The 24,797-nt window shown below is 37.4% G+C and overlaps 1 non-coding gene across 1 annotated transcript; it reads left to right on the plus strand.

The window, feature by feature from the left end:
* Positions 1-1,160: 1,160 nt before the first annotated feature.
* On the plus strand, positions 1,161-1,267 carry LOC125081498 (U6 spliceosomal RNA). Its single transcript, XR_007121703.1, has one exon. It is a non-coding gene; the product is annotated as a U6 spliceosomal RNA (small nuclear RNA).
* The last annotated feature ends 23,530 nt before the right edge of the window (positions 1,268-24,797 follow it).

The raw sequence follows: 24,797 nt of genomic DNA on the forward strand, positions 1-24,797 counted from the left end.
AATTGAGCCAAAGGGAATTTTTTTTAAAAAGGAGGGAGGCAGCACATATTAAATTGGGCCTAGGCTTATTGCCTGATTTTCATTAGGCCCCTGCCTGATTCTGATTTGGCCCACTCTAAGTACTTTTAGGCCACTGGGCACAAAGGCCAGTGCTTATTTTCATGGCTGTTTCAATTCATCAAGAAAATCCTTTGAAAGATGAAAGAAACTCCACATTTTTTCACCTGTTGTTCTTTCTTGTGTGCCTGTCACTTCACTAGCCAAAGTTGCTTCAAGCCAAACCAAATGCTTTCCAAACCTCTACAGCATGCCTTTGAAGATCTTAAGTATTTTCTTATGTTGACCAGTATAGCTTCCAAATAAGGAATAATAAAAAAAAAATAACATAGGTCTTAAGTTTATTTTTTTTAAATACCAGAAATGCAAAAGCACATTCCTGTTTGTGCACAAAAGCAGAATTCCACTTCCCCAAGTTTAGAAGTCTTGTGCCAAATACACCTGTAGTTCATTACCACGCCCACAACACATTGCTTATGTATGACAGTTCCTCCAACAACCATATGCTGTTTTAATTATTACCACTTCACGAGTTTTCCCAGGCTCACCAGAAAAAGTATTTTATAAGACCAGCCCACTGAGTGGGCTCATCTTACTACATCATTGAAATTAGGTTTGCTATTTACTTGATTAGCAATAAACCTCTCCTTATTTCCAACAGCACAGCAATTAGGACCCTGACCTGTCACCACTAGCTTTAAGTTTTGGCTTTCATCAAAAGAAAAAGAATTTGCCAAGAAGGAAAAACACAGCTCTACCTTCAACCTAAAAATAGTTCTGTCTTCTAGATAATATGCACATTCACACAGCTCCAGCAAACCTTCTTAAAGCAGCTTACAAAGGAAACACTAAGAAAAGTACACAATAGACCCTAGTTTTAGGTACTGGTTTAGCTGAAAAAGAGGCAAACAAGCAAAACCTGAGACCAAAAAGCAGAAAAGACAACCCAGTTGACAGAAGAGGAAATGAGGCCTTACTAATCTGTTGATACTGTTTTTGAGGGAGTCAAAAATAAGGCGAAACCACTGGATATAGAAAATATCTAAACCTCTACAAATTATGTATAAGTGTCTATACCAAAGTCTTTATTAAAAAAAAGTTTGGTGCTCGCTTCGGCAGCACATATACTAAAATTGGAACGATACAGAGAAGATTAGCATGGCCCTTGCGCAAGGATGACACGCAAATTCGTGAAGCGTTCCATATTTTTCCTACTTATTCTACTAAAAGTCAAGTAAACTTTTCTAGGTACAGACAGCAGAGATTTGAACCAGATAATTTTGAAGTTTCTTTCAAATTCCATTATTCCCTAATTGTCTGCAAACGGTTTTGGAAACGTTTCTTAGCTTCTATGGTTCCTGTGCATTATCTCATTAAATCTCTACAAAGTAAAAAAAAAAAAAAAAAAAAAGTTTGAATTATGAAGATTACATTAATTATGTATTCTTACAAAACCAACTGAAAATAAGGAACAAAGTAGAGGCAAGTCCTTAGATGGATCTTAGCATAGTCATAGATTATCTAAAATATGGTAGTGAGAACAATAATAATAACCTTATTATTAAATGCTTGCCATATCTCAGGCACAGTACTAAGCACTTAATCATCTTCACTTCTCTCAAGAGCATTATTACATAGGTGATGTTGTCCCAATTCTACAGAATAACCAAGGCTCAGGGATTTAGAGATGTTAAATAACTTGCCCAAAAACACACTTTAGCAAATGAAGCTAAACTTAGAGTAAGTGGTTAAAGTACAATTCAGCAGTAACTTGATTCTCTGAAGTTTTCAAAGACTTTAAATATCTCTACACATCCATATTTGTAAATATCTGTAGGTATCTATAGGTGCTCTCTTATCACATGTATTTATTTCTATAAGCATAGCAAATAAGAATCAATGGCTTCTTCACCCCAAAGGGACTAGGAATTTGTCATGGTTGTCATAGTTCTCCAATTCTTGCTCAGTCCTGATGTTTATCAAATGTGAGTAAAGTTAATTCACTCAGTGAAAATTACTGAGTACCTGAGGACCAGGCATATATGACTATCCTAAACTTGACTGTGGAAAGAAATGAAAGAATTTATCCCTTTCAACCAGAATGTTTTATCTACAGCTAGAGTTATACTCAGTTTTCATAGACCCATGGGAACGAATAAGGTTGCATTAATCAGCTATCCCAGATTTCATGGCTTCCCTCTCAACTCATCAAGCACTGCCCAAATAGCTGCTAAATCCCTGGGGGCATCTCACCTGTGCTAAGAAACAAGTCTTGCCAGGTACCATGTGGCTTCTAATTCCTCCTGCTCTTTTCTGGCCCTCTCTGTGGATACTGTTGGAACTGGAAGAGAAGTGTTCTCTCTCTCTCTCTCTCTCTCTAGCATTACATTCTGTTAGAGTCCTTAAGTAATCTTGCTTGTACCTCTAGTGCCAGACAGTTTTAGCAAAACAACTCTTCATTTTCATTTATAGCTTTCACCTCAACTCTCTGAAGGACTGAGATATGATCTAAAGAGAGGTCAGAACTAGAGACAAATTTGAGTCATAGACACCACACCATTCTCAGAATGGCCCCCATTTTCTGATGACTAAGGCTTGTTACTTGATCAAGCCTTCACCCTGGCTTCCTCATCCCTTACAGTCTTCAGTCTTTCTCACCAAAAGACTTCTTAGAGTAATTTTAACATGCCTAGAACATAGCTGAATCTCAGTGGAAGCCACCGTGTACTTATAGCCATGTTCAAAAACCATCCCTCCAAATCCCCCCCAACATACACACATCACTTACCAGGAAATAAGTACTTTGGGTCAGGAGTGGGGGTGCTAAAAATGAAATGAAATTATCCGTGCTTCCTAACATGGCTTATTTGGAAGACTTGGGATAGGCAAGACAGAGCACATTTGCAGGTATGTTCCTATTAGACCACCAGAGGACAATGATCAGGGTCAGTCCCAAAACAGCTGCTGTAGAACCGAAAGAATAAATAAAGTTCTGGCAGAATGATTCTAAAAGGGGAATTCAGGAGGTAAGCAGGTATTAGCCACAAAAAGCCCAAAGCACTGAAGATCTGTTTTTACAATATCTAACAGAGTAAGTAATAACTTTAGGGAATATACATCCAGCTTCCTCAAATCTGAAAACTGTGGTCTTCTGCAACAGACTGTTGGTGTCCCACCAGTACCATCCCCTTGATCCACTCCTGTAGTTTTGTTTGCCTGTATCATTGATGAACAGTTCCCTTCATAAGCCAACGAGCTCCTACCTCAAGTATCTTCTCTGTCGATTGACATTCTCTGCTTGTGGAAGTATGGTCCTCCCATTCCCAGGGTAAGCAGAGTGGTGGGAGTTCATTCTTCCAGGATCAACCTTGCACCTGTGAGTGGTAGAAGATGGTAAGCAAATGCCCCAGTTTTCTTGCCCTTTACTAGGCCTACAGTTTTTTAGAGGGTCTCTAGCAGGATTGAGTCCCAGATGACCACAGGGTACACTCCTGAAAGAAGTCTTTTCTGACTCTCCTACCACTCTGTCTCACACCCCTACTCCCTCACACTGCTTCCTGGAACCACTTCAGAAATAAACTACTTCCCCCCACATTCTTGTCTCAGGATCTGATTTAGAGAAAACCCAAACTAAGACAAGTTCTTTCAGATAAAAATTCTCTCAAACACAAATTAACCCACTATATTTATGTACAAGAATGTAAGGAATTGGGGCGCCTGGGTGGCTCAGTCATCAGGCATCTGCCTTTGGCTCGGGTCATGATCCCAGGGTTCTGGAATCGAGCCTCACATCGGTTTCTCTGCTCAGTGGGAAGCCTGCTTCTTCCTCTCCCACTACCCCTGCTTATGTTCCCTCTCTCACTGTGTCTCTCTCTGTCAAATAAATAAAATCTTTAAAAAAAAAAAAAAGGATGCAAAGAATTTTGAAGATAAACAAAAATTTAATTTCAGAGGTTTGTGGACCTTTCCTTTACCCAACTTCATCATTTGGGAAGTGACTTGAGTTCAAGGCTAAAGGAAAAAGAAGAGCTTCTGGTCAAGATCCCCTTTGTACAGAACCAAGCTTACGTTTATCAGGGAAGGTAAAGAGAGAGGAGAAATTTCTCTTTACTTTTCAATTTCATACTCTATTTCAGGGAGGCATGATCTACAATTTTCCATCCAAGGCAGGAAGAAGAGGGAACTGGCAAATTGCACTTCCCAGTCACTCTAGACAGGTAGCAAATAGGACTTGTGTTATTCTGCTCAAGCTGCTGTAACAAAATACCAAAGACTGAGCAGCTTAAACTACAGAAATTTGGGTCTTCACAGCTCTAGAGTCTAGAGGTTTAAGATCAAGGTGCTGTCAGGTTTGGTTTCTGTAGCCTTTCTCCTTGGCTTGAAGATGGTCATCTTCTTGCTATGCCCTCACATGCTCTTCCTTTATATTTATTATGTCTCTTTGTGTGTCCAAATTTCCTCTTCTTATAAAGACACCAGACAGATTGGATTAGGGCCCACCCTAATGGTTTAATTTAATCACCTCTTTAAAGACCCTATCTCCAAATACAGTCACATTCTGAGGTGCTGAGTGGTTAGGACTATAACATATGAATTGGGGAGGGGGGGCCAGGGTACACAGTTCAGCCCATAACAGAGCCCCATATCTGAGGTTACACTTTTCTTAGATTATGTCCTATAGAAAAACCACTGCACAAAAAAACCTTTCCAAATCTTCTAAACTGGACATTAAACACTCCTGTTTTACCAAGTGGCAAATACAATTCAATTAAGTCTCTAAAGAATCAAATAAGTTCCTAGAGTATGGCCTTCATTGTGTTAGGTGCCATGGGGATGATGAAAGATATACATACACAAGCCCTACAGTCATCTGTGAAGAAAAAATATTAGGCAATTAAAAAAAAAAGACAAGACTGAATAAAGGCTAGTACTATTGTACAATGTATGGTAAAGATTTTATTTAAAAAACAAACTGGAGAAGTCAGGTAAAAACTCATAGAGTAAGTGAGCCCTTGGAGGACAGTAACAATTCAGAATAATAGTAGTTAGGAAGGAAAATGACCCTTGGGATGTACTTGGGAAACATTGAGGAAACCAGCCTGACCAGCCTGGAAAATTTATGTGGGCAGATGAAGGGAAAGTAGGTAGGGTGGGGCCTAACTTTAGGGGCCTAACTCTAAATGTCAGATAAAGGAGTAAGTAAACTAAAAAAGGCAGGTGGAGGGCTCCTGGGTGGCTCAGTGAGTGAAAGCCTCTGCCTTCTGCTCAGGTCATGATCCCAGGGTCCTGGGATCGAGCCCCACATTGGGCTCTCTGGTCAGCAGGGAGCCTGCCTCCCTCTCTCTCTCTCTCTCTGCCTGCCTCTGCCTACTTGTGATCTCTGTCAAATAAATAAATAAAATATTTGAAAAAAAATAAAAATAAAAAAGGCAGGTGAATTTTGGAAGGGTAAATGTAAAGAACAAAGTTTGTAAGATACAAAATTTTATGATGCCAAGTATTGTCTGGGAAATGAATCTTGGAGTCAACATATGTCATTCCAGAAAGTATCATTCAATGCTACTGTAAACAAAGGACTCAAAACTATGAGCATCTCTGAGAACATTACAAATAAATCAGAGCATTATAAAAACAAAACTTCCAAAAAGTCAAACTATAGGGACACCTGGGTGGCTCAGTCAGTTAAACATCCAACTCTTGATTTCTGCTCAGTTTGTGATCTCAGAGTCGTGAAATCAAACCCGGCACTGGGTTTTGTGTTGGACGTGGAGTCTGCTTAAGTTTCTCTCTCTCCCTTTGCCCCTTCTCCTCTCCCCTTCTCTCAAAAAAAAAAAAAAAAAAAGGCAAACTATAGCAATTTGAATCCACTGAATGTAGTAACCACACCTTCCAAAATTCATTGTTATTCAATACTGAGTGTCTTTGGGATAAGCATCACCCAGCTGAGAATCTGAAGGAATGAAGGAAATAAAGGGAAATGTGTAACAAAGCTCAAAGATGTTCCCTGACTTTAAAGAACTCAAAGTCTACGGAGGAAAAAAATGATAATGCATAATTAAAATAATCAAAATATAATAAGTGTTGTCACTGAGTGCCATTGCCATGGAAGATGAAACATTTCAGTAAATGTTGAATAAATGAATGTACTGTTAATGAAAGGTATATTTGTGGTGAATTTTAAAAAGATGAGTAGGTCTGTCTTCACCAGAAGATGGCATGAAGGGCCATTCCAGCAGAGGGAATAACCTATAACTAAAAAAGATCTTGAGTATATAGTCTAGAAATCACTAATTCTCAAATTGGCCTGTACATTGGATTACCTAGGAAATATTTTTTTTTAAGTGACGCCTGAATCATGTCCCCAGAAACTTTGAATTGATAGGACAAGGCCTAAGTACTTGAATTTTTTAAACTTGCCTGGGAGATTCTAATATGCAGCAAAGTTTAAGAACTACTACTGCACCATCCCACAAACTTCCTTAATTCCACCTGGTTGCCTTTCCCCCCAACAATACTCAATAAATCTCCCAATAAGGGACAAAGATAGAGCATAACAAGTTTCAACAAATTCACTGGAGCCAGGATGGCTCATTCAGTTAAGCATCTGCCTTTGGCTCAGATCATGATCCCGGGGTCCTGGGATTGAGCCCAAGTCAGGCTCTCTGTTCCGCAGGGAGCCTGTTTCTCCCTTTCCCACTGCCCCACCTCACTAATGCTCTCTCACGTACAAGCATGCTCACTCTCACTCTCTCAAATAAAATCTTTTTCTAAAAACTTTTTTAAACAATTCACTGGAGCTCTTTCTGTCCTGCGTATTGTTTATTATCTCAATAAAAACTAGATGACCATAAATTAACCCCATGGTGATGACAGGCAGCCATTGAAGTCAAACGAAAAGGATGATATGGTCTTCTCTGTCCAGTCCCTTAGCCTGCCATGTGCCCAAATTCTTTCAGAGGACTTTACAGTGCAGGTTAAGCTTTCCTCCTCTCACTTCTAGTCCATGCCCTCAGCACCGTATTTCTGACACTTTTATTCTAACAGGGTATTAAAAATTGTGTGGAAGGAGATCCTCCCTACTTGCCATGGAGTTTACAAAACGATTCCCCCTGGAGATCATAGCAGAGTTAATGTGACATATAATTTCAGAACAGGAAGAACTAGGTAGCTTTGGATATACAGAAATTATAAAAATGCATTGTCCACATAGAGATCAGAATACTTCTCTCAATGTCACTTCTTTGTGCCTTTATGGATAGGTTAGAGAGGGAAGATGGTTTATGCCTGGTGGGACCTATTATGCCAGGAAACACGAAAAAGATTTCTTCCTAAGGGAGACTTAAACAAGTTTCTTTCTGTTTAAAACACTTAGCATTCATTCCTTTTTTAGGACATAGTCTTTGTGTGTGTGTGTGTGTGTGTGTGTGTGTGTGTGTGTGTGTGTGTGTGTGTGTGTCACTATGACATTCCAACAAAAGACAAGGGGAAGAAGTATTATTCTATGTGACATTCAAAAACCTAACCTTTATCAGCTGCTTCTGAAGGTCATCCCTCCCATGATTGGGAGTTAGCTGTGCAAGACCAGGAGCACTGGCACACTGACTATTCAGAAAAATGAGAGGCTGAGACTGTCTTACTGGCCTGCTCATTAAGCTTTCTTTCTTCTGTTCATTCATTCCATTATCGAGTAACATCCATTTTGCTAGGACACAGCAGTGTTTCCACATCTGTCTGATGATTAAAGGCCCCTGGACTCTTGTTAAAAATACAGGTTCCCAGGTCCTGCTACAGTCTTGCTAAATCAGAATCATCGGGGGGAAGGTCATGGGAATCTGTATTTTTAACAAGAGCCGAGACGATTGTTACCTTGTGATTAGTTTGGAATGATTGGTCCCTGCCCTTGGTGAACTCTTAGACCTCATTGTTCTATGAATCTAGCTTGTGCTCATCCTTTCTAGTTGGATTTCTAGATGAAATGGTGTTTCCTCTATGAGCAATTTCTAGACCTCCATGTGCCATGAAATGCCAAGCCCACCCACAGTTCCTTAAAAAGTCAGTAACAATGTGTATTTAGCCATTTAAGTTACTGTCTTTTTTTCTTGCACTGTTTCCTTTTTTCCATAACCAAATGTTTCAATGCTGACAGACAATCCAACCATCTCATTAAATTTGAGTATCATTACAGGTTATTCCAATGTAACCTTATTGTTTTACAAAATATAACTTTCCACAGCAGTTACACAAGTGAGGTCAGCTGGAGTCCTGTGGAGTGAGATAGAATCCTGACAGGGATCTGAAGTTCCCAAAAGAAACCTGAAAACCTCTTATTTAATCCATCACTGGGCCACAGCTTCAGAGAAGCCTGAGTGGAACTCCTGTTTTCCAGACCCACAGCCCATCTCAGCTTGCCCGATATGTCAGCTCCTAGCCATGGCAAATTTAGAATGCAAACATTTTGTGTCAGTTGTCTTGGGGAGCAACAAATTGTGACTTTACTCAGCAAGTTGCTGTCTCTTACAGTCTGCCTGCAACCAGTCATGATCAGGTGTTAGCATCCCGCAGGCTGGAAGGTGACCAAGGGAATGTGCCAGGAGAGATTAGAATGCACCTCCCGTGCCTGTATTCCTCTCATAGGCCGCAGTCTCGGCAGATGCAAGCGTTGTCATTTGTTGTCTTTTTTTTTCCAAAGGCTGTTTTGTCTTATCTGATGTTGAAACTCTGCCACACAACTTTGAACACTGAAGCATAGGAATGAGAAATCAGCTGGAAATTTGTTCATGTCTCTTGCTATGCTTGACATTTCCACACTGATAAGGTATAGCTAAATATTGACTTTTTGGTTAAGTTCGGATTAGGTGTCTGGTCCATGGGCATTGATTGTGAACCATTATCTTTCTTCTTCTCTAGGACACTGAATTCTCTTACAAAAATAGAAAGGTACAAAAGGAAAAAAAAATGTTGCCGAAAGTATTGCCATTAATTACCTCAAGGTCTTTTCCGAGCTGTGATAAAAAATTGTCATTGACTTTTGAGATCTGAGGTTTTTTCAAAGACAGTGTTGTTGAATATTAGCACATACTAAAAATCAGATTTTTGTATTTGTAGGCTATCTATATGTGTTTTCAAATTTGCCCATCTAGGAAAATGCCACCTATTATCAATTCAGGTGCACAAACGAGATAACAGCCTGACTTTAATTATTTACCAGTTAAATGTATATCACTGCCATACCAAAATCAATAGGTGAAGATCTCTGCACTCAGGATAGCTGACACAGACCTGATAGGGTCTTTTACCATTCTCCTTGGAATAGAACAGTTAAAAGAATCTAAAACATAGATTCACCAAACTCTTTATTTCTGCATTGTCTCCCAAAAGAGACTGTAAATTCCTTGAAAGCAGGATGATCCTTAATTGATTTCCCAAAATGCAACATTCCTAGCCCGCTGAAAGTATTTTTTTATTACTCCAGCGACTTAATAATTAAATCCTGTTCAGAATGTTCTTCCAGTCAAAAGCTCAGTGAAATCAACAGATACTGTGGGGCCATAGAGAGTCTCAGCATGGTCTCTGTTTCTAAGAGTTTACAATTTATTTAGGAAAAAAAAAACAATTATTTACTAAAATAATGGTAGCAAAGGAAGATCACTGAATTCAGAGGAAAGAACTTGCACTGTGGGCTAGAATGGAGATTGTAGCCTTTATGAGTGAGTAGATTAGCACTGAGCTCTGAAACAATTTAGCTAGAGGAAGTTCAAAGGCATTCCAGGTTTTCGCTAAGACAGGACATTCTTTTTGCAGAGTTTTGCCCACCACATCCCCCAAGATTAAAATATTTTATATAAAGAAAATTTTGTTTTAAAACCTAGGTGATTGGCTTGATTATTGGTTTTTAAATAACAACAACAAAAATCTGGACATTACTATCTTTGTTACTCTTTTAGTAAGGGAGCCTAAATCTGATATATATATATAAATACATACATGCACCATTTGATATTGCCTGTATTTGTCTATTTTTGCCCTACAGAAGCTATAATTTCACGATTCAATAGTGCACACACATATGTGCACAAGCACACCCATACACATATTTATGTTCAATGAAAAACTTCTCACCTTTATTTGAGCAAAATTTCCTAACTGTGCCAAGTTTTAGTTGTATAACATTTAATAGGCAAGTAATAAATTCTCAATAAAGCCATTTCTATCAACACTATTAATATGTATTACCATAAACACTGTTCTCAGTATCTATATAATGACCCTGACTTGCCAAAAAGAATATTTGATGATTCAAGTTGTGAATAATGAAACAAAGAATTTGACATGTATTCAGATGGGCAGATGCATTAGCCCTTCACCCTTAGGAGTCCAGAGCCAAATCTAGCAGCAATCAGGAACAAAAGAAATTGGAGGTCTTGAGTCATCTTTCCACTAAATATGTCATCCACATGACAGAAGCACAAACAGACATGAGAGTTTCAGCTAATGAACACAAATAAAATTAATAAAATAAAATAGGCCACTGTTGCATATTTGGACCTCACAAGGAGGGGAAGCATGAGAAAGTCTGATAATGAAGTGAACATGATAGAGTGATGAATAGCACAGTAAAATTTGCCTGTTCTAACAAAGAGAAGCTCATTTTGAGCTTTAGACAGAGTACAATTCCAAACTAGGCAAACCAAGGAAAAAGACTTAAAAGGTGTCTAATACATGTGGCTTAGCCATCTGAGTAACATTTTGCCCTAAAAAAAAAAAAAAAAAAAAAAAAATCAGCCTGTTCCAGAAACCATGTTTGTGTTCAAGATCCACTGTGGGCTCCAAATCTGTGTTAGAACAGGGTTTCTCAAATTGGATAGGCTGACCCATTGGGGAGGATTTGCATATTTTCAATCAGAATGTATTATTGAGAATTAATAATTTGTGGTATCCATGTCACTGATAATCTAAAGTAAGCATATTCTTTTTTTTTAAACTGAAAAAAAAAAACGTTTTTTTTTTAACTGATCCCCTATTTGTTTTATTGTATCCTTTTTTTTTCTTTTCCAATTTTTTCCTCATTGTTAAAGTAAGCATATTCTAAGTCATCTGGGTAGCCACCGGATAACCAAATGCTGCTTCACAGACCTAGTTTGTCTGTGTGTTTGCAATCAGATTGGTGCCAAGTAGTCCCATTTTAATTGTCTCCAGCTAATTAGCAATGAACAGAGGTAGACTTCAGAGGTAAATGAGGCTTTTGCACCAAGTGTGGGCCAGATGACTTCACAGTGTGCTGGAGGAACAAAGGTGTTTCAGTGCTTCAGAAAGGGAAGAGTGCTGAGAGAGTTGCATCATCTCATGGCGCCAGGTGGGAAAGGCAGGCCAAACCCAGCAGAACCTGAGCAGTAGTCACTAACTGTGTAGCCTATGAAATTATTTGCATTAATTTAAAGTTTGTTGCTTTCACAAAGGCAAAGGATGCATGTAATTTGTAAATTTGTGTTGGTAAGAGCTATAAGTTATAAGAGCTAAAAGCACAAAATGTGTATTCCTAGTTTTAGTTGGTATACATTTAAGGAGAATTTGAATTTAAAGGATTTAAATCAACAGTGGGTAATGCAGGAATTTTTAAGGGGTATATAAAATATGAACTGTCTTAAGTATATGAAAGGACATTTGTCATTTCTCATAATAAGAGATATGACAATTAAAACCATAATCAGATACCCTTCACCACCTTATATAAAATTCCAAACCTCTTCAGTATACACTTCCTACACCTGCTCTGCTTTCATTTCTCCAGAGCACTTGCCACTGTCTAAAATACTTGAATTTTGTTTAATTATCATGTTTATTACCTGTCTTTTCCCCTGCTGCATCCCCAGAAAGTAAGCTTCATGGAAACAAGATTTTTTTAATTTAAATCTTGTTAGTTAATATGTAGTACAATATTGGTTTCTGGAATAGAATTCAGTGGTTTATCATGTATATACAATACCCAGTGCTTATCACAAAAAGTGCCCTCCTTAATACTCATCACCTATCTATCCCCTTCCTCCACCTGTCTCCCTCCATCAACCCTGTTTGTTCTCTATCATTAGGAGTCACTTCTGGCTTCTTTCCCACTCTCCTTTTTTTTCTTTTCCCCCTCCCATATGTTCATCTGTTTTCTTTCTTAAATTCTACATATGAGTGAGATCATGTGGTACTTGTCTTTCTCTGACTGACTTATTTCACCTAGCATAATACACTCTAGCTCTATCCATGTCATTGCAAATGGAAAGGTTTCATTTTCTTTGATGGCTGAATGATATTCCATCATATATATATATATAGATATATATATATATATGTATATATACATATATATATTCATCAGTCGATGGACATTTGGGCTCTCTCCAGAGTTTGGCTATTGTTGATAATGCTGCTATAAACATTGGGGTGCATGTACCCCTTCAAATCTGTATTATTTCATCCTTTGGGTAAATACCTAGTAGTGCAACTGCTGGATTTTAGGGTAGTCCTATTATTAACTTTTTGAGAAATCTTCAGTGTTTTCTCCCAAATGGCTATACCAGTTTGCATTCCTACCAACAGTGCAAGAGAGTTCCCCTTTCTCCGCATCCTTGCCATCACCTGTTGTTTCTTGCCTTGTTAATTTTAGCCATTCAAGCAGGTATGAGGAGGTATCTCATCATGGTTTTGATCTTTCTTTCACTGATGATGAGTGATGTTGAGCATCTTTTCATGTGCCTGTTAACCATGTGTATGTCTTCTGCCCATTTCTTAACAGGATTATTTCTTTGTGGGATGTTACGTTTTACAAGATCTTCATAGATTTTGGATACTAACCCTTTATCAGATATGTCATTTGCAAATATTTTCTCCCATTCCATAGGCTGCCTTTTAGTTTTGTGGATTGTTTCCTTCACAGTGCAGCAGCTTTTTATCTTGATGAAGTCCCTTTTGCTTTTGTTTCGCTTTTTTTTTTTTTTTTTTTTTGCTTTTGTTCATTTTTGCTTTTGTTTCGCTTGCCTCCGGCGATGTGTCTAGTAAGAAGTTGCTATGGCTAATCCAAAGAGGTTGCTGCCTGTGTTCTCCTCTAGGATTTTGATGTTTTCTTGTCTCACATTTAGGTCTTTCCTCCACTTTGAATTTATGTTTATGTTTGGTGTAAGAAAGTGGTCCAGTTTCATTCTTCTGTGTATTGCTGTCCAGTTTTCCTAAACCATTTGTTGAAGAGACTGTCTTTTTTTCCATTTTTCCATATTCTTTCCTGCTTTGTTGAAGATTAGTTTGACCATAGAGTTGAGGGTCCACATCTGGGCTCTCTGTTCTGTTCCATTGATCAATGTGTCTGTTTTTGTGCCAGTGCCATGCTGTTTTGATGACTACGACTTTGTAATAGAGCTTGAAGTCTGGAATTGCAATGCCTCCAGCTTTGCTTTTCTTTTTCAGGATTGCTTTGGCTATTCAGTTTTTTGTGGTTCCATGCAAATCTTGGGATTTGCATGGAACCTAAGATTGTTTGTTCCAGCTCTGTGACAAATGCTGGTGGTATTTTGATAGGGATTGCATTAAATGTGTACATTGCTTTGGGTAGTATAGACATTTGAACAATGTTTGTTCTTCTAATCCATGAGCATGGAATGTTTTTCCATTTCTTTGTGTCCTCTTCAATTTCTTTCATAGGTGTTTTATAGTTTTCAGAATACAGATCTTTTACTTTTTTAGTTAGATTTATTCCTAGGTATCTTATGGGTTTTGGTACAATTGCAAATGAGACTGATTCCTTGATTTCTTCTTCTACTGCTTTGCTATTGGTGTATAGAAGCACAACAGAGGAAACAGGAATTTTGACCATCTTATTCATTGTAGCATCTTCAGCTGCCTAGAATGTTATGTGGCACATAGCAAGCACTGGTTTGCTGAATGAATGAATTAATGAAGATCTGTGATCCAACAATTTCCCTTCTAAGCACATACCCTAGAAGAACTCTCCACTTGTACACAGGAACATGCAGGGCAGTATCATTTGCCATAGAAGAAAACTGGAAAAATCCTAAATGTCCTTCAGTAAAGGAATGAAGTACATTGTGGGGTAATCACAAAAGGAAATTTAACAATTAATGTAAATGAAAATTATTTACATGGATAAAAATCAAAATTGTGCTGTTAGAATAAAACAAATTGCAGACAGATACTTGCAGTAATGTATGAAAGCCCAGATAGGCAAGTTCACCTCAGGGTAAGGATAACCTCAGGACAGGGGGGAGATGGAAGGAGTAGGAAGGCTAAATGGAGGGCTTTGATTATCTCTGTAACCTTTATTGCCTTAAAGTTGTTTTTTTTTTTTACCTGAAGTAGATATAGCAGATATTAACATTTCTTAATTTGGGGTAGTGAATACATGGGTGCATAGTATAGTATTGTCTATATTTTTCTAATGTTTCATAATTTTTATCTTTTTTAAGATTTTATTTATTTGAGAGAGAGAATGAGTAAGAGAGAGAGAGCACAAGCTGAGTGAAGAGGCAGAGGGAGAGGGAGAACAGACTCCCCTCTGAGCAGGGAGCCTAACACATGATCCCCGGACCCTGGGATCATGACCTGAGCTGAAGGCAGACGCTTAACCAACTGAGCCACGCAGGTGTCCCTGTTTCATAATTTTTAAAAAGCATTTTAATACAAGTACAAAGAACTATTAGTTTTTTTTTCATTCATTAGCAATTATAGCCCCCTGCTATGATACTGATGATGAAGATGATGACTTGTTTCCTTCTTCTTCTTCTTTTTCTTTTATTATTATTAATAGCTACTATTTTATTTCTCTTTATATCAGGCTTCTTTCCAGAAATCACTTGATATGGCTTGTAACAAAAGATATGAATAACAATCTAGCAAGATTTTGAAAAAGTGATATGTAAATAAGATAGCTATTAAAGTAAACATGACTGGTATAATTAAGCTTCACATATTCCTCCAGGCTTCCTGGAAGCTGAAATGACAAGCAAGCACACCAAGCAATTACACAGGCCTCATTATTAAAAAGGGTACCTTAGAGAAGACAAAGCTTTTCCTGGGATTAAATTCTCAAAGAAATTGCTCATGTATGAGTTTATATTAGAGACACTAACATAAACAATGTCCTCAAGAGCATTTTAACTAAAATCAGAAGTTAATTCCATATGCCTTTTCTTGCAACACCTTTAAAAAAAGAAAAAAGCCAAGGACATAATTGTATTAGTACAGTTCAAGGAGGGGCATTAATTTTTTAGAAACTAAAGTAACATATGCCCTTAGTCATCTAGCTAAATCCAAAGATAAAATACACAAGTAGGCAGGCTGGGAGCATGTCTTTTAGATAACTATTCCTAAATAGAATTTTCCTTAGACAAGCTATTGATAGATGGAAACCAAACATCCATCAATTAAAGGTTATAGTCATAGACCTGGACCTGTAGTTAAGTTATTGAGCAAGTATCACTTGTCTCTTCTTAGAAATAACTTGAAAAAGAAAATTATAAAATAAATAACTGATTCATCATAGGCCCCAACTAACAAGATTCTATTTTTTTTCTTTTAGATTTGTCTATTCTTCTAGTCTAAAAGAAATGCTATTCAGAGTCCAAAGTCCAGATTTGGTGGACCAAGGGTTATGCATGCCAGGGGATGCTATGGTTTACTGGTACCATTTTTATATATCTTTTTAATGCCTGTAGTGTAGAGATATATTTCAGGGATTTAGGTCTTGGGCTAGTCCCAAGAAAAGACTAAAATTAAAGGCCGGCTTATCCATTGACTGTTTCTGCTACTGCCAGCAAAATAAGAAAAGACAATGTTGAACAACATTGAACTTAAGGTAGAAAATTAACTAAAACTATAAAGAAAGAGCTTGTACTACTACTACTAATCACTCCATTCACATCACCTTTTTTACCCTTTTATGCATGGTCTCAGCAAGTCTTCACAAAACCCCATGAGAGGGTTATAGTAAAAAATTAGACAGTAACAACTCTAAAACTTAAGGTAACATGACAATAAGACCCAAATTGCAAATCTAGTCAATAGCCGGGTCCAGGCTTGAACTCGGTCCTGGCTGCAAACCCAGCTGTCTTGCTATAGTTCTAATACAGCCATGTCCTCTTTGGTAAGATGGCCAAAGTTCAGGACTATTACCAAGTTTCCCTTTCCCAAGAACAAGGCTTTGTCATCTTCATTGATCTGTCACATGACTGTGAGGATCATACACACTCATCGCTCTAGATCTTCCTCACACCGACCCTCATTAACAGAATAATAAAGCTTTCCTCAGAATCACATCATCTCTTAAAGGACTCACCTACAAAGAGGGAGTTTTTTTTTTTTTAAGGTTAAGTTTATGAATTGAAACTGCAATTAATAAAATCAGAAATATGAGCCGATGCACAGCTAAAATCTGATAGGGAATCACATCCTCAGTGATAGGTGAAAGAGGTGGTCTCCTTTCAGAAATGAGATTCATAGTTTTAGTGGGTTCACAAGCAAATTCATAAACTTTTCAAATAAAAGTTGTGCTTTTCTTTTTCTGAATTTGTTTCTTCTACATTTGGAGCTCAATGTTGTGGGATAAATTTAATTTCTTCAAATGTGGAACTTAGTTTCATGCTTATTTAATAATTGAAGGTAATTTAAAAATCATAGAGTTTTCCAGACCTGAGTCGATCATATTTTCAACCTCTCTAGTCTAAAGCTACTCTCTGCAAGAGGAAGGAGACAGATAAATGACTGTCCTTACTAAAGCAATGTGGGAAGGTTCCAGGACACATCGCCCAACGTAAGCAAGACATTCTTTTCCACAAGTATCAAGATCACTTACCTTCAAATGCCAGATCAGTGCAGCTAGGGGACTGGGAGAACCTGAAGCCCAAAAATTAATTAAGTAGCTTGCCTAATTTTAAACCAGTGTTGACCTCCACTTATCCAAATGCATAGGCATACTATTTTGTGCCCCCCCCACCCCGCAAAAATTCATTTGGTTTCTTTCAATCACTTGAACTAACAGGTATCATACTTGATAGAGACCACATATCCGTAGTATCTAAACCTCTCTGGGTAAACAAGTATCTGTGTTAAATCAGTCACTATAAAAGTGACTCCTGAAGACAATATCATTCTAAAATGGAATGCCCTGGTATAAGCAAAATACATACTCCCATAGAGATTAAAGCAACTACTCCAGTTGCTTTATTAGTTATATGGAGACTTCAGTTATAAAAAAAGAAAGATTGAATCACCGAAGTAAGAGTCAGATACCACACTGTACACTTAATAGGGTCTTATCCAGAAGTGTCTGTGCAAATGATAGGTCTGGTAAGGTGGGAAAAACTCAGGCACAACAGGAGGAAGAAGTCCCAGCTGGAAGAGCACACTTCTCTGTCCACATCTCAGCCTGAGGCTGATATCAGAAGGACTCATAAAGAAACACCATCTTTCTCAGTGATGATTTATATTTTCCAGAGCAGGGAAACCAGTGCTAAGATCAGTGAAACAACTTGCCTAAGCAACCATAACAAGACATCTAATTTAGCTCTAACAATGTTGCCTAGTGACAACCAGAAGCCTGTTATTTGTCAAATTTAAAATTAAGAGAGAGTGCATCATTTTAATTAATGCATTGTTTTTATCTTGGGCCTGCTAAAAAATCCTTTAGTGCAGCATGAGGTGGAGTAGAATCAAGAAGTTAGGGAGATGGAGCAATTCCTAAATGGCAAAGAATCACAGTAAGTGTTCAAGAAATATCATCACATGTTATTATCTCATAGCTCCAATAAGAAGGGGGCTCTGTGGCATCATAAATTCACCCATGTGGAGGAATGTGCCTAATTATTGGAGTTTATCACTTTTCTCCCTAGAAAAATTAACTTAGATTCAGGACCTTAGAGTAAACGTGAGATAGCAGATGTCACAACCCCCACTGAAGACAGCAACCCTAACAGATTCAGTCATTCATTCAACAAATACTTTGAATACTTTTGAGTACCTACTATGCACCAACCACTATACTAGACTCTATGAGTGCATTCTAAACAAGATAAGCAAGGACCCCAACCTCATGAAGGTAGCAGTCTAAAATACAAGTAAACACATGAAGAATTACAGATTTTGACACAGTCAGTGAAGGGAATCAACAGATGCTAGGATAGAGAACAACACAGGGCAGAGGGAATCCAATCATGGATAGAGTGATCAGACAGAAAGGTGACATTTAAGCTGACTCCTGAAAAAAGAAGCAATTTGCCGTGCAAGTTGCAGAGGAAACACCATTATAGTTAGAGGATATGACACAGCAAGAATCTGTGAGGGTTAAGTATCTGAAGCATAATGTAGAAAGGGAAGGAGATACCATTAAAGAAGTGGGCAGAGGTCGGATAATGTGTCTCTGGTGACCATGATAAAGAGTTTGAATTTTACCCTTAAATGTAATAGGAGGACTTTCAGAGAGGAGTGACAGGATGTGATTTATACTGAAAGGGTGCTTCACCATATGCCAACTTCCATGGCATAGGAATGTCCCTGTGTAAACTAGCAAGCTAGGCACCAGTTGCTTTAGAACCCAGAGGCTCCTTGTGGCCCATGCGATTACCATATTTTTTTAAAAGCAACCACACATGCCTAACAGTTTATCCTGTAATAATAGCAGTCATGGGAGTAGCAACAGCAGCAGCTAACATTTGTTACATGCTTCCTAAATGACAAGTATCATTTTAAAGATTTTACACATGTTAATTCATCTAATCCTCACAATAATTCAAGGATGTGGGTTCAGTTTGTATTCTTATTTTACAGATGAGGAAACAAGCAACTTGTGCAATCAGTAAATGCTTTTTTTTTTTTAAGATTTTATTTATTTATTTGAGAGAGGGTGCGAGAACAAGCCGGGTGGAGGGGGCAGAGGGAGAGGGAGAGAAGCAGACTCTGTGCTGAACACTGAGACCTGTGCTGGGTGATCATGACCCAAGCTGAAACCAAGAGTCAGGTGCTTAACCAACTGAGCCACCCAGGTGCCCCACCAGTAAATGCTTTCTATTTCAATGGCTTCTGCTCTTCTCTTTATTATTTCCTTATTCCTGCTTTCTTAGGGTTTAATTTGCTTTTTTTCCCCCTAGATTTCTGAGATGAATGCTTACAAAATGGATTGTCAACCTTTCTACTTTCCTAATATATGCATTAAAATGATAAATTTTCCTCTAAATTCTTCTTTAGCTGCATCCCATGGGTTTTGTTATAATTTAGCTCAAAATGTTTTCTTGCATCCCTTGCAATTTCTTCCTTGATCCAAGATATACTTAGAAGTGTGCTGCTTAGGGGTGTCTGGGTGACTCAGGCAGTTAAGCATCTGATTCTTGGTTTCAGCTCGGGTCATATCTCAAGGTCATGAGATCGATTTCCAGGTGGCCTCCTCGCCGGGCTTGGAAGCTGCTTGAGATTCTTTCTCTCCCTCTTCCTCTGCCCCTACCCACTGCTTGCACACACACTCTGTCTTCTCTCTCTCTCTCTAAAAAAAAAAAACCAAAAAATTAAAAAAAAAAAAAAAAGAAGTATGCTGGTTAATGTTCAGACATTTGAGGATTTTCTGGTTCTTTTCCTTTTTTTTAATATTTATTTATTCATTTTAGAGAGAGCATGAACAGGAGGGGAGGGGGAAGAAAGAATCTCAAGCAGACTCCCTGTTGAGTGGGAAGCCTGAGGTGGGACAGGATCTCATGACCCTGAGATCATGACCTGAGCTGAAACCAGGAGTTGAACACTTAACCAACTGCAATGCCCCTAGTTATTATTATATTATTGAATTCTATTTCAATTCCATTCTGGTGAAAGAATATTCTGTAGGATGCTTTGAAATTTGATAAAACTTGTTTCATGTCCCAGCATAGGCTATTTTTATAAATACTCCAAGAACATTTGAAAAGAATGGGCATTCTGCAGTTTTTGTAGGCTGTGTTCTATGAATGCCATCTAGGTCAAGGTGTTTAATGGTGTTATTCAAATCTTCTGTATTCTTACTAGTTTTTTGTACATGTGCCAATCGATAACTGCAAGAGGGTATTAATATCTGTCATTTTAATTTTATAATTTTGCTTTCTCTATTTTGAAGTTATATTATGCACAGTTGTTTTCTTCCTATTGAATTGTGCCTTTCAGCATTAAGAATTCTCTTTTTTTTTTCTAGTAATATTTTTTGCATTGAAGTCTACTTTGATATTACAACCACACTAGCTTGCTTTGGTTAGTGTTCATGTGGTATCTTTTCCATCATTTTACTATCAACCTATCTAGGACCTTTTATTTAATGAATGTCTCCTATAAATAGGACATAGTTTGTCTAATCTGACAGTATCTGCCTTCTACATGGAGTGTTTAGTCCAGTGAATTTACTATCATTACTGATATAAATACTTATATACTTGATATTTCCCTCGTATTTGTCCCATCTGGTTTTTTGTTCTTTATTCTGCCTTCTTGCCTTCTTTTGGACTAATCAAATATTTTATGTTATTCCATCTTTAGCTCCTCTATTGGCTTTATGTATGATTATTCAGGAGGTTGCCCTAGAGACTACAATATCTCTTCCATTTCCTCCAGTCAGAGCCCCACATTATTTCATATTTCTGGTGCATTTCAGGACTAGTGTTTATGTCTTCCAGAATATCATGTGGTGTTTTTGTCAAAATATGGCAATTAAATGTATGGCCTTTTTGTCTCTGGGTCTCATTTGTTCAGGCAACTTCGCCTACTGTAAATTTTGATAAATCTTTAAGAAAATCCTTTCTTTCCTCTAGTGTAAGATATTACAGACACTTGTGTTGTCTAGGTCCTCTTGCTTATATTGCAAGGATCATGTGACATTTTCTGACAGAAATACAAGGTTTTCATCACTACCCACCACAAACAGGAAGCCATCCAATGTCTGTAATAAAAGTGGTCCTGGGGCACCTGAGTGGCTCAGTGGGTTAAAGTCTCTGCCTTCAGTTCAGGTCATGATCCCAGGGTGCTGGGATCAAGCCCCATGTCAGGCTCTCTGCTCAGTGGGGAGCCTGCTTCCCTTCCTCTCTCTCTGCCTGCCTCTCTGCCTACTTGTGATCTCTGTCTATCAAATAAATGAATAAAATCTTTAAAAAAAAAAAGTGGTCCTAAGAAGCCTTAAACAATAACTCCTGTCCTGCAGAAGATACATGAGTTTCCTAAACATCATCTTCATAATTCTTCAGTTATTATGAATTGAATTCATACTTTTACCATTTCCTTAATAATGCACCAATCTTATAACTCATTTTCTCCCTCTTGCTCTTTGTGCTTGCCATATATTTTACTTCTACATGTTAAAACCCAAGAGACATTTTTTTTTAAATAATCAGCATTCTTTATATTTACTCATTCTGGTGATATTCATTCCTTCCTATAATTTTGTCCTTCACCATTGATTATTGTTCTTCTTGTATTTCTTATTATGTAGATACAGATGACAAATTCTCTTAAGTTTGTTTTTCTTTTTGGAAAATCTATGTTTCACTGTTAGTCTCCAGTATAGGAAAATTACATGGATATTTTAGATTTGGGTCCGACTATAGACAATCAATAAATGTTAGGCTGAAAGATAAGTACTTATTGACTATATAATGAGGAGCCATTAAATTATGTCATACAATTAGCTTTGTGTCATTGTGCTAGACCATTTAAAAGGAAAAGAAACTAGAAATAGGGAAATCAATTAGAAGGCTATTGAAAGATACAGTAAGAACTCAAACATGGTGGGGAGGTCACAACAGAATTGGAAAGAAGGGAGCAAATTAAAAGATGTTGATGAAAACCAATAGAATGTGATTTAAGAACTATTTGGATATGGACAAATAAGAGAAAATGGCCACTGAAAACTGGCTTCCAAACTTCAAGACCAATAACTAATTTAACTGTGCTACTATTAACACAAGTGGGAAGTTGAGAGGAAAAGCTGTGATTGGGAAGGAGGGTGAAATATTGTGTATCATGTTTCAGGAGCTTGGACATTTAGGTGGAAATGCCCAGAAGACAACTGGAAGTTTCAGAAAGATATTCTAAAAAAATAGATCTGAGAGACATTCAGTAGAGGTACTAATTGAAGATATAGCTAAAATTAGGATATAAGAATGGAAGGGAATGGAAAAGAGTGTATAGAGAGATTGTACCCTTCTCTTCTCACTCCAGTTGCCTCTCAACCCCATCAATTCTTCTTCCACAGATTCTTCCCCAGTGTACTAACCCATGGTCCCTACCTGCCATCCCAGACAGGAGCCAGCCTGGGAAGGGATAATTGCAAAGGCAACAATTAAGTCTGTGACTAAAAGTAGAAAGTGATGAAAGAATATAAGTGATAGAAGGACATTAACATAGAAAATAGCATGTTCTGTGTCCTCAGGGCCACCTAACTGAGGTGGTCGTATCTAGGTTAAAATATATATATAAAGCAATGTTCATAATTTAAGTAAGAGATTGTCCATATATTTCAAATAATTTTATCTAATTATACATGCATCTTAGAAGTGAAAGCTGTTTTGTGATTCATACTTTTTTTATCTTTTTGAAGGCTTATACAATCAAAACACATTACATTTTCAAATTAGAAAAATATACACTTTTTTCCTTTTACTCGCTTCCCTTCCCACTCTGAACTACCCTTCCAAAATTTTTTTTACTATATTAGACATAATGGTCTGGTGTATGTCATTGTCTGAAAACCAGGGTACCCAGCAGGGAATTCAGCAATGAGAATAACTTAACACAATCCAGAAACAGAATGATCAGAAAAGTGGATAAAACATTTCAGGGCTAGGGAGAAACTGAGTGCTATTAAGCGATAAAATAATATTTTAGTTAATTATCTTAACTTTTCTCATCTCTGAAGAATAGGTTCATGTATAATGTTAATATCATAGCAGAAGAATTTCTAGATATAATCTGCTTTTAAGCGACTGAATATCTAAGTCATCTAGGAAGTTGCTTAAGCTCCTGAACATCTCCACAAATTCTTTTGACAATCTATTCAAATGTTCTGAGGTTATGATAGTGAGGAATTTCGAATTATATATTTGTTTATAAAATAGATCCTATAAGGATAGAGAGAGGAAAGACCCATTTAAGTCCCAGTGGTCATTTTGCTGAAAAGGCAAAACCATATCTAAATAGTACCATGTACTCCTAAATTCTGAGAAAGCTTCGTTTAGAAGTATGACAGAAATTTCTTCTTACAGGATTCTACCTGGACAACACCTAAGGGTGTCCAAACTCTCAAAAAAAGTAAAATCTAAAAATGAACAGTCTTTTGGGGGTCTCCAGTTAATACTAATTATCCAACTATTGAAGAGCAGGCCATTTGCTTTTTACTGAACAGAAGTAGTTCTATGAACAGACCTGCTTCCAAAGGGTAAATATACATGATCAAGTGAAATGCATAAGCTGCCTATCGATTTCTTTTTGTGGTGATAAAAGAACAAATTGTAAGGATGTAAAGAATTTGATAACCAAATTTCCGTTCCTATAAAGTCAAACAATAACCCTTACCATGAGAGTAAATATATGAGCCCTCACTTGAAAACTTAAGAATAGAATTTGCAAAAATGCGCATCCAAAGTGGCATACTGCATAGTGGGTATGTTTGCTCTTCCTTGGGAACTAAAATCTGAGGGGCACCTAGTTGGCTCAGTTGGTTGAGCACCTGACCCTTGATTTCAGCTTAGGTTATGATCTTGGGGTTGTGGGATCAAGCCCCATTTCTGGTTCTGTGCTGGGTGTGGAGCCTGCTTGAGATTCTCTCTGCCCATCTCCACCCCTCTAAAAAAGAAATAAAATTAAAACAAAAATAAAAGTTGAACTCTGCTGTTGGCAAAGCTTAACAGCTACCCAGCATTAAATGATGAAGCCACATTTCAACATCATTTATAATTTAGGGCTGGAAATTTTACCTCTATTCATAAGTTGCAATTAACTGACTGTATCATAATAGTTGAATAACAGCAAAACCATTTGACTGTTACCCTTTCATTATTAATTAAAGATTAAGATTACTTATGATACATCATTTTGTGTTCTCCAACAGTCCTGATGAAATCACCATTGCTTTTATGCAAGATATTAAGTAGATGACTCGTCCTTGGAAGGCTTTCTAAATAACTGACATGTGGTTCTCTGGAGATTTGCCCTCTAAAAATCTGATAATGAATCATGCCCATACAAGAGTTTGCCTTTTTTTTAAATGGGCATTAATTAAAATGTTTATCAATATTAACAATTCCTTTTTTCTCCTTTCTTAATATTACTGTTGATTGCAGACTGGGAATGTCATGGGTTCCATATGGTCTACAGAGTATATGTTAACACATCAAGTTAAAGCAGTTACAATTTCAATAACTTAGGTAACCATCTGGGAAATGGCAGGAAGATCTTCAGCTGTTAGAATTGGTGGCATATTTCCCATTTGTATTTTCATAGCAAACATCTAGATCTTTTATATTTTTTACATTAGCAAGTTGGAGGACATAGAGGTACTCTTCCAAGTGTCTCCACATAATCATTTTCATTCTCATAGTTTTCAAAGGGCCAGTTCTAAGTCTTTCTCTCCAAACTGTTGAGAGATTGGCTTATTTTCAATCCAAGAATCCACCATGATAGGAGTTACATGAAACTGCCTTATCTAACATTCCTAATAATATACCACAAACTATTTAGCTAAGATTCGT

Source organism: Lutra lutra, chromosome 11 (genome assembly GCF_902655055.1).
Source record: "Lutra lutra chromosome 11, mLutLut1.2, whole genome shotgun sequence".
NCBI lineage: Eukaryota > Metazoa > Chordata > Mammalia > Carnivora > Mustelidae > Lutra > Lutra lutra.